This window comes from Pteropus vampyrus, unplaced genomic scaffold (assembly GCF_000151845.1).
Source record: "Pteropus vampyrus isolate Shadow unplaced genomic scaffold, Pvam_2.0 Scaffold82, whole genome shotgun sequence".
Lineage (NCBI taxonomy): Eukaryota > Metazoa > Chordata > Mammalia > Chiroptera > Pteropodidae > Pteropus > Pteropus vampyrus.
Window position 1 is genome coordinate 6,047,630 of NW_011888863.1, and position 7,819 is coordinate 6,055,448.

Genomic DNA, 7,819 nt, shown 5'->3' on the forward strand with positions numbered 1-7,819 from the left:
AGAACAATGCCTAATACTAATAAGAAATTTAAAAAAATTTGTTAAAAGACTTTCACATTACTCTTCTTATGTTTTTGCCCTCTAGGCTATATTTGAGTTTTTAAAAAATGCTATGCAACTTTCTCCCTCAGTACCTTAACACATCTTATTTGCTCTGCCTGAAAAGTTCCTTACTACCATATATTTAGTTAATGGCCACCTATTTTTCAGGTCTTAGTGTAAATGTTACTTCTTCAGCTTTATTATCCCTGATATTCTAGACAAGATAAGGTCACTGTTAAATAATTTTCTAATATGTATATTTTTCCTTCAGAGCATGCATGAAAATTTGAAATTATATTTATTTGTTTTTCTGTTTAGGGATCAACAAAGTATGGCTGACGGGCCAAGTTTACCCACAACCTGTTCTGTAAATAAAGTTTTATTGGAACACAGAAACCCCATTCATTTATGTATTGCTCGTATGGCTGCTAAAATATTTACATTCTGGCCTTTTACAGAAAGTTTCCTGATATCTACTTACACTAGACTGTAATCTGTACTAGGGCAAGGATATTATCTGTTTTGCTTATATCTTCCTAGCATACTACTAAAAGTTAAAGGACTCCAGTAAAAACTAGTTAAATGAATGGTAATGACTCTGTTATTATCTTATTGTCATCTTCAGAACAACTTAGGAGGTAAGCAGTAGTATTTACAGTTTACAGATGAGGCAACTGGGGTCAGAGCCATCAGTGAGTTGCTCTAAGGCTACATAACTGATAAATAGCAAACCATATTTAAACCTAAGATTCAAAATTTGTTTCTTTTATCAACTTTATTTAGAAATAATTGATACTAAAACTAGTCAGTAAAAGTTTAATAAAGAACAACATAAAATCACACAAATGAATAATCACAAAGAAAGAGAGGAACTCTACGTTGGTAATGCCACTTGATCAAAGTTATCACCACCAATAATGAAATAAATTGACATTATTTCCTCCTGATGTAAAGTAATGAGGTCATAACATCTCTTATACAGTGTTTAGACTGAAAATATATTATCTGAATCTAATCGCAAGGAAATATTAGATAAACACAAATTGAGGATTATTCTACAAAACATCAAAATGTCAAATTACTCAAAAACAGAATTCAAAAATATCAATGTCATGAAAGATGAAGAAAAACTAAGAAACTGTTCCAGATTAAAGGAGACTAAAGAGATATGACAACTAAATTCACTGTATGATCCTAGAATTGATCCTAGAACAGAGAATCTTTTCTTTTTCTAAAAGGACATTATTGGAACAATTGGTAAATTTATGTTAGAAATATTGGAGGATTAAACATAGCTACAGATTATTTGTAGCTCCTCCTGAAGAGATGGAGTCTGTTCCCCCATTGTATTAGTCAGGGCTCTCCAGAGAAACAGAACCTATAAGATAGATATATAAATAGAGATATGGAATTGGCTCACGTGGTTATGGAGGCCAAGAAGCCCATGGTCTGCCATTTGCAAGCTGGAGAACCAAGTGTAATTTAATCTGAGTTTGAAGACCTAAAAATTGGGGGTGAGGTCAGTCCTGGTCTGAATCCGAATCCTCAGTAACCAGGAGTGCCAATGTCTGAGGGCAAGAGAAGATGGATGTCTCAGCTCAAGAGCAAACTCATCCTTCTCTTTTTGTTCTATTCAGACCCTCAATATATTGAATGATGCTCACCCACATTGGTAAAGATGATCTTTACTCAGTCTCCTGAATCAAATGCTAATCTCTTCCAGAGATATCCTCACAGACACACCCAGAAATAATGTTTTCCCAGTTATCTAGGCCTCCATTAGTTCAGTCATGTTGACATGTAAAATGAACTATCACATCTAACTCTTGAATCTTGGGCTGGTCTTATGACCTTCCTTGCCCAATAAAATGCAGAAGCGATGTTCTATTACTTCTAAATTTCAGCTTCCAAAGGTCTAGTAGTTCTGCTCTTGCTCTCTTAGACTGCTGCCCTGAGACTACCATGTTAATAAGCTCAGTCAAGCCTACGGGAGGATGAGGCCATGAACTGAGGAGCACTAGTTGACAACCAGCACAAGTGCCAGGTGTGTGAACGAGACTATCTTAGAGTAATTCCAGGCAAGAGCAGCAGAAGAACCACTCAGCTGATTCTAGACCAAACTGTAATCCACAGAATTATGAGCTATAAGTGGATATTCTTTTAGGGTACTAATTTTGAACATGATTTGTTATATACAACAAAGGCTAACTGAAACAGGTATATCTGAGATCAACTGGCTGCGTGGGTAAGGACTCACAAAGTAAAATCACTAGAGTCTTCAGTGTATAGAAAGCATTTGGTCCTCAACTCACAGATGCAGAAATTTAAAATTGTTAATGAATACAGAATTGAACAGACTCCATGAGTATCATGATAACCAAACTCACAAGAAACTGTTAGTAAACCAGGACATCTATCAGAAAAACTTACAGTGAAAACTATATGATTTTTCCCCCCACTATTTATATATTCGTTTACTTACTTATACAATAAATGCTGGGAGGCATTTATACCATCAGATGTTTATTTAAAGGAATATGGAATTAGAGCAATATATAGTTTACTCAAACTAAGAAATACTGTATCCAAACTATAATGAGGTAAAGTAAACTATTCTTATCCTGTAATAGTATATAACTATGTCACAACCAGAGTATTTATGTCAATAGTCAATTTTTCTGGACTCTGAATAGTGCTAGGTAATCAGTATCAAAACCTTGTTCTCTTACTGTCCTTTACTTTCTTTTTATTGCAAAAATTCTTTGGATGGTAGAAAATTGATATTTTAGCATATTGAGTACAATTACATTCCAATCCTTTCTTGCTGATATTACACCCCAATCACCTAATGGATCTTGGGTGTTTCTAGGTATTCTTGTTTCATAGTTGTTTCCCATTTGTCTTTTGACTTTTTTGGTAAGTCTTTGACTTATGCCATGCATAATTTTTTGGGGGGTAGTCAAATTTATCATTTAAAAAGATCTCTTCTGGGTTTTGTATCATAATTAGAAGTCCAAGGACCTGAGAGATATACCTCTGGCTGTTGGAAATAGGCTTTCAAAGAAGAAATTTCATCCCACAGTCAGCACTGCAGGAATAGGCTAGTTGACCCAGTAACAAAACACATGACCGCAACATAAATAGGAAAAACTCATGTCAATTATATCTCAATAAAGCTGGAAAATAAATAAGTAAACAAACAAGTAAGCAAATAAACAAGTAAGTAAATAAAAAAGTAAATGAACAAATAAATAAATTAGAAAATCTCTTGAAGACAATAAGAAACAAGAAGTTGAAGTTGAAGAAAAACAATCTTCTTTATTCTTGATCTGTGAAATAATTTACTGGCTTATAATAGAGAATTGCCTCACCAGTTTTTGTTTTATTTTGGCAGAATCAAGAAGTCATTACTTTATTCTGTGTAATAAAGTTTCGGGTACATACCTCATATACCTACAATAGAGATTATTGCCTTCAGAATGATTTATTTTTATACATAAAGCAAAAGAAAACAACATAGAAATATTTTTATTTTACTTACCTGCCACTTAATTTAATATTGCTTATTTGTGGTTAGACAGGAAAGAAGGCCTTTTGTGAAAAGTAAAGAATTTGTTTCAGAGAGAATTTAGATAACTGTGCATTCTGGTGAACAACCTCAAATTTTCACACTGTTGTTATATACATAAATCAACTTAAGTTTATACTCCCTGGCAATGACACAAATTTATTATCTTTAACCTCATGGCCTATTATCTTGTCATATCAAAATAAAATTTGTCAGTCCTTACAGAAAAGCATATGTAAATACAAAATTATGTAAAAGAAATAAAGCCGCTTTTATGATATTTTTGTATATATTTCCATCAATTTATATAGAATAGCATTCTAGTGATATTTCTCTTATCATATTTATAAATATGTGATCATACATATCAAATATGTGTGAAAAAGTAATGCTGTATGCTCTTTATTTTACTGTTATTATAAGATATTATTCATTTTTATTGAATTTATGCCAGTACAATTATCTCCACAGGCCTGCTTTTTGCTTATAATGCTAACTAAAAAAATCCAGAGTTTGGCTTTATCAAAGCAAGCCTTTCTAATTAACAAAAAGTCTCAGAAAGAGGTAAAGGGTATGCCCCTATGCCCAATAGTACAGAGGAAAAGATATCTCTCTGTGGCATAAAACTTGTAAAATGTTAAATGGTAGCTATTTACTAAAAATATTGATTTTTTTTCTGTGCTATATAGAAATTGTGTGAATACTCATAATTATATCTAGCATGTTCTATTTCTTGTTATTATAAAGCTGTTCTTAGAAGTTTAATTTTTAAATAGAGTTTTATAAAACTACTAAGATTTTGAAATTTAATTGCTATGTCCCTAAAAATAATCTCTGGAGAAATGCTTGCACTTTGACGGTCCCAAGAATACATCTAGTTTGGAGATTTGTTAGAAGGACTTATCTGACTAAGTAACAGGTTATAATCATGGCTCAAGTTTATTACAACAAAGCATATAATATAGGATCAGCAGAAAAAAGATAGGCCTAGGTGACTTCCGGAAAGATTAGGCACAGACTTCCAGGTCCTTCCTCCACGCAAGTCACACTGATGTGCTTTCAGTCCGGTAGCAAATGACAAGACCGTCAATGAAATGTCTGCCCAGGTAAGCCCATTTAAGGTCTCAGTGCCCAGAGTTCTTATTGGAATCTGGTCATGTAGGCTCATTCCTCCTACATGACTATCCATGGTGCAGACCTCAAACCAGGAGGCAGATGCACATAAATCTTGCTATGTATGTTAAACAAGACTGACAATCTGATGTCTTGTCTCAATGCCTCAGAAGTACAAGACAACCTCATTAACCAGTGACTATGTTAAATCCAAGGGTTTTACTCCCAGAATTTGGCCAAGTGTTGGTACCATTACTCTATATACTCCCGGAAACAAGCAGACGACCTACATGAACTTCTTTCTTGAAGCTTATGATTCTGATTGGTTGCTTTACTTGAAAATTTATTGCCCTGTTAGTAATGTTGTAACTGATATCTCTTCATGTGTAAGTAGTATAAATTCTTATAAGATTGCTCTGCAAAGCAGAAGATCACTGGTTCTTCTCCTTTTTCATGCTTGGTAGGGAAAAAAAAGCCTGTGACTTTGCAAGATTCTTTATTTTAATAAAGAGTCTACAAGTCTTATCTAGTTAAAATTAATGACTAGCAAGGGATTCTAGCAGCATATGATTAAAAATATTTTATTTAAGAGTAACTTATGTTTGTAAAATAGTCATAATACATAGTACAGTCTAATAATAACACATTAGTCTAGAAATAATGAATTAAAGGTTCTAGTGGTTGGCTTTTTAGAAATCATGTCTCTATTGAGATGTAAGTAATGTATCCTAGAACTCACCTATTTAAAGTGTACAATTCAATGGTTTTTAATTTATTCACAAAATTTTGCAGCTATCACTGCAATCAATTTTAGAACATTTTCATCAACCCAAAGGGAGAGCTCATACCCTTTAGCAGTCTCTTTTATTCCCCCCACCCCCTGCCAAACCCTAAGCTCTAGGCAATCACCAATCTGCTTTCTGTCTCTATGGGTTTACCCATTCTGGACATTTCATATAAATGGAATCATATATTATGTAGTCCTTGGTGAATGGCTTCCTTCACTTAGCATGCTTTCAAGCTTCACTCATGTTGTAACATGTATTAGTACTTCATTTCTTTTTATTACTGAATAACATTTCACTGTATAGCTATAACACATTTTATTTATCTATTCATCAATTGATGGGTATTTGGGCTGTTTTTACTTTTTGGCTATGATAAATAGTGCCGCTATGAACATTCATGTATAGTTTATTTTTTTCAAACATATGTTTTCATTTCTCTTGGATATATACCTAGGAGTAGAGTTTTCTGAGTCATATGTAACTCCGTGTTCAACATTTTAAGGAACTGTCAAACTGTTTTCCACTGTGGCTATGTCATTTTACATTCCTACCAGTGCTGTATGAGTGTTCCTATTTCTCCATATCCTCCCCAACACTTTTTATTATTCATCTTTTCATGATTGCCATTAGAGGTAGATTTTTTTCTTTCATACTTTCAGATATAATCTCTGATGATTATATCTGAAATCATAATTATCAACTTGAAGCTCTTCTAAATTCTGAAAAAGAATAGCGCCCTATCTGAGAGAATAGTTCCTTGTTTATCATTCATCTTTTCTGTTCATGTCTTAATTGGGAATATTGCATTACATAGTTGTTAAAGTCAAATGATTTCTAAATTTATGTGCCACCAAGAAGTAGTGAATTCACCACTACCGAACATATTTAAATAGAGATGGGACAACTAGTTAGCAGAGACATTACAAAGGCAACATATACATGGGATAGAATAGATGGTGTTTGGGAGATTCAAAGATCACCCCAAGTTTGATGACTTCCAGAAGACTCACAAGACGTAATAACAAGTTAAACTTACAGCTAAAGTTTATTCCAGCATAGGATAAAGAGCAAAAGCAATAAGAAAAAGACATGAATCAGGTGGTGTATAGAGAGACCCAACACATGTTCTGACTCCTACCTCATCTGAAGCCACACAGGACATGATTTCTAGGAGCAAACTATAGAGTCATAAGTGGAATGTCTCTGCTGAGAGAGGCCCATTCAGAATTCAGAATATGAGACTTTTTGTGGGGAACTGGTCACATAGGCATATCCTGCTATGCTACCAATGATAGCAACCAAAACTCAGGACCTTAACAGTGAAACCAGGAGCACATCATCAATCTGGATTTTGTGCTAAGCAAATTGACCAGCTGGTATGACACTGTATAATGCTCCAGGTGTACACCATAAATCATCAATGATTTAATTGTATAAAGAGTATTCTGAGGACCACATTTCTTTGGGTTGGCTAAGGGTTGGTCATTGTTCCAGGCTGGCTTCAAGATGTGAAAATTGAGCAACTAGATCTGCTGTATTGACCCTACTTCACAGATAGTCTCCTAAAAAGAGTTCTCATCATTCTAGAATCTTACTTATCAACAAGATTTACATACTAAAATTTAAGACACCCAAGGAATTGAGGACAAATTTATTAAGGAGAAAACGCATATTGCAAAGAAAATGATAAGCAAGTAAATGGAATTATTCATGAAGAAGACTACATAAATATTGAAGATTACAAAGCAGTTTTAACTTTCTTAGGAAAAAGAGTGGTAAGTAGAACTTAGATATTAATATTGTGCTGTTTATTTTAATTTGGGATGACATATTAAGTCTATTCTATCTTTTAGAGCAGGAAGTTTAACTTTTATCATGGGATAAGCTGAGAGATGACCAATAGGAGCCCAGCATCTAGGCATACAGAAATAAGAAAAATAAGCATATAATCAGTGGAACTACAATGTAGATGAGGAAATAAAAATGCTTAGAAGAGGAAAAGGGTAGAAGCAGAAAGGGAAATGAGGCTTACAAGGATTGCTTTTTATGTTCCTTCCTCTTCTCTCTCAACAAATACTTATAGAATACCTACCTATAAGCACTAAGAGCATTTAATATGTGTCATGAGCGAGTGATCTCCAAGTAAGCCTGAGTCACATGTGTCTAGATGTTTTCCTAATGTGTGTAAACTCCTCAGTTTGTCAAATTTACATGAAGCACTCTTTAAAAAATGCCCACTTATTGGGAATGTGTTGATGGACAATGGGTTAATGTATAGTTTTGGGGAAGCCAGGATGTCTGATTTTTA

The 7,819-nt window shown here is 33.8% G+C and overlaps 1 long non-coding RNA gene across 1 annotated transcript in view; it reads right to left on the reverse strand.

Annotated features, from left to right (window-relative positions):
- Window positions 1-4,818, reverse strand: part of LOC105294092 — a 16,428-nt gene extending 11,610 nt beyond the window's left edge. The window contains exon 1 of the long non-coding RNA XR_896040.2: window positions 4,809-4,818. This is a non-coding gene — a long non-coding RNA (uncharacterized LOC105294092). The remainder of the gene's footprint in view (window positions 1-4,808) is intronic.
- Between the last annotated feature and the right edge of the window lie 3,001 nt (window positions 4,819-7,819).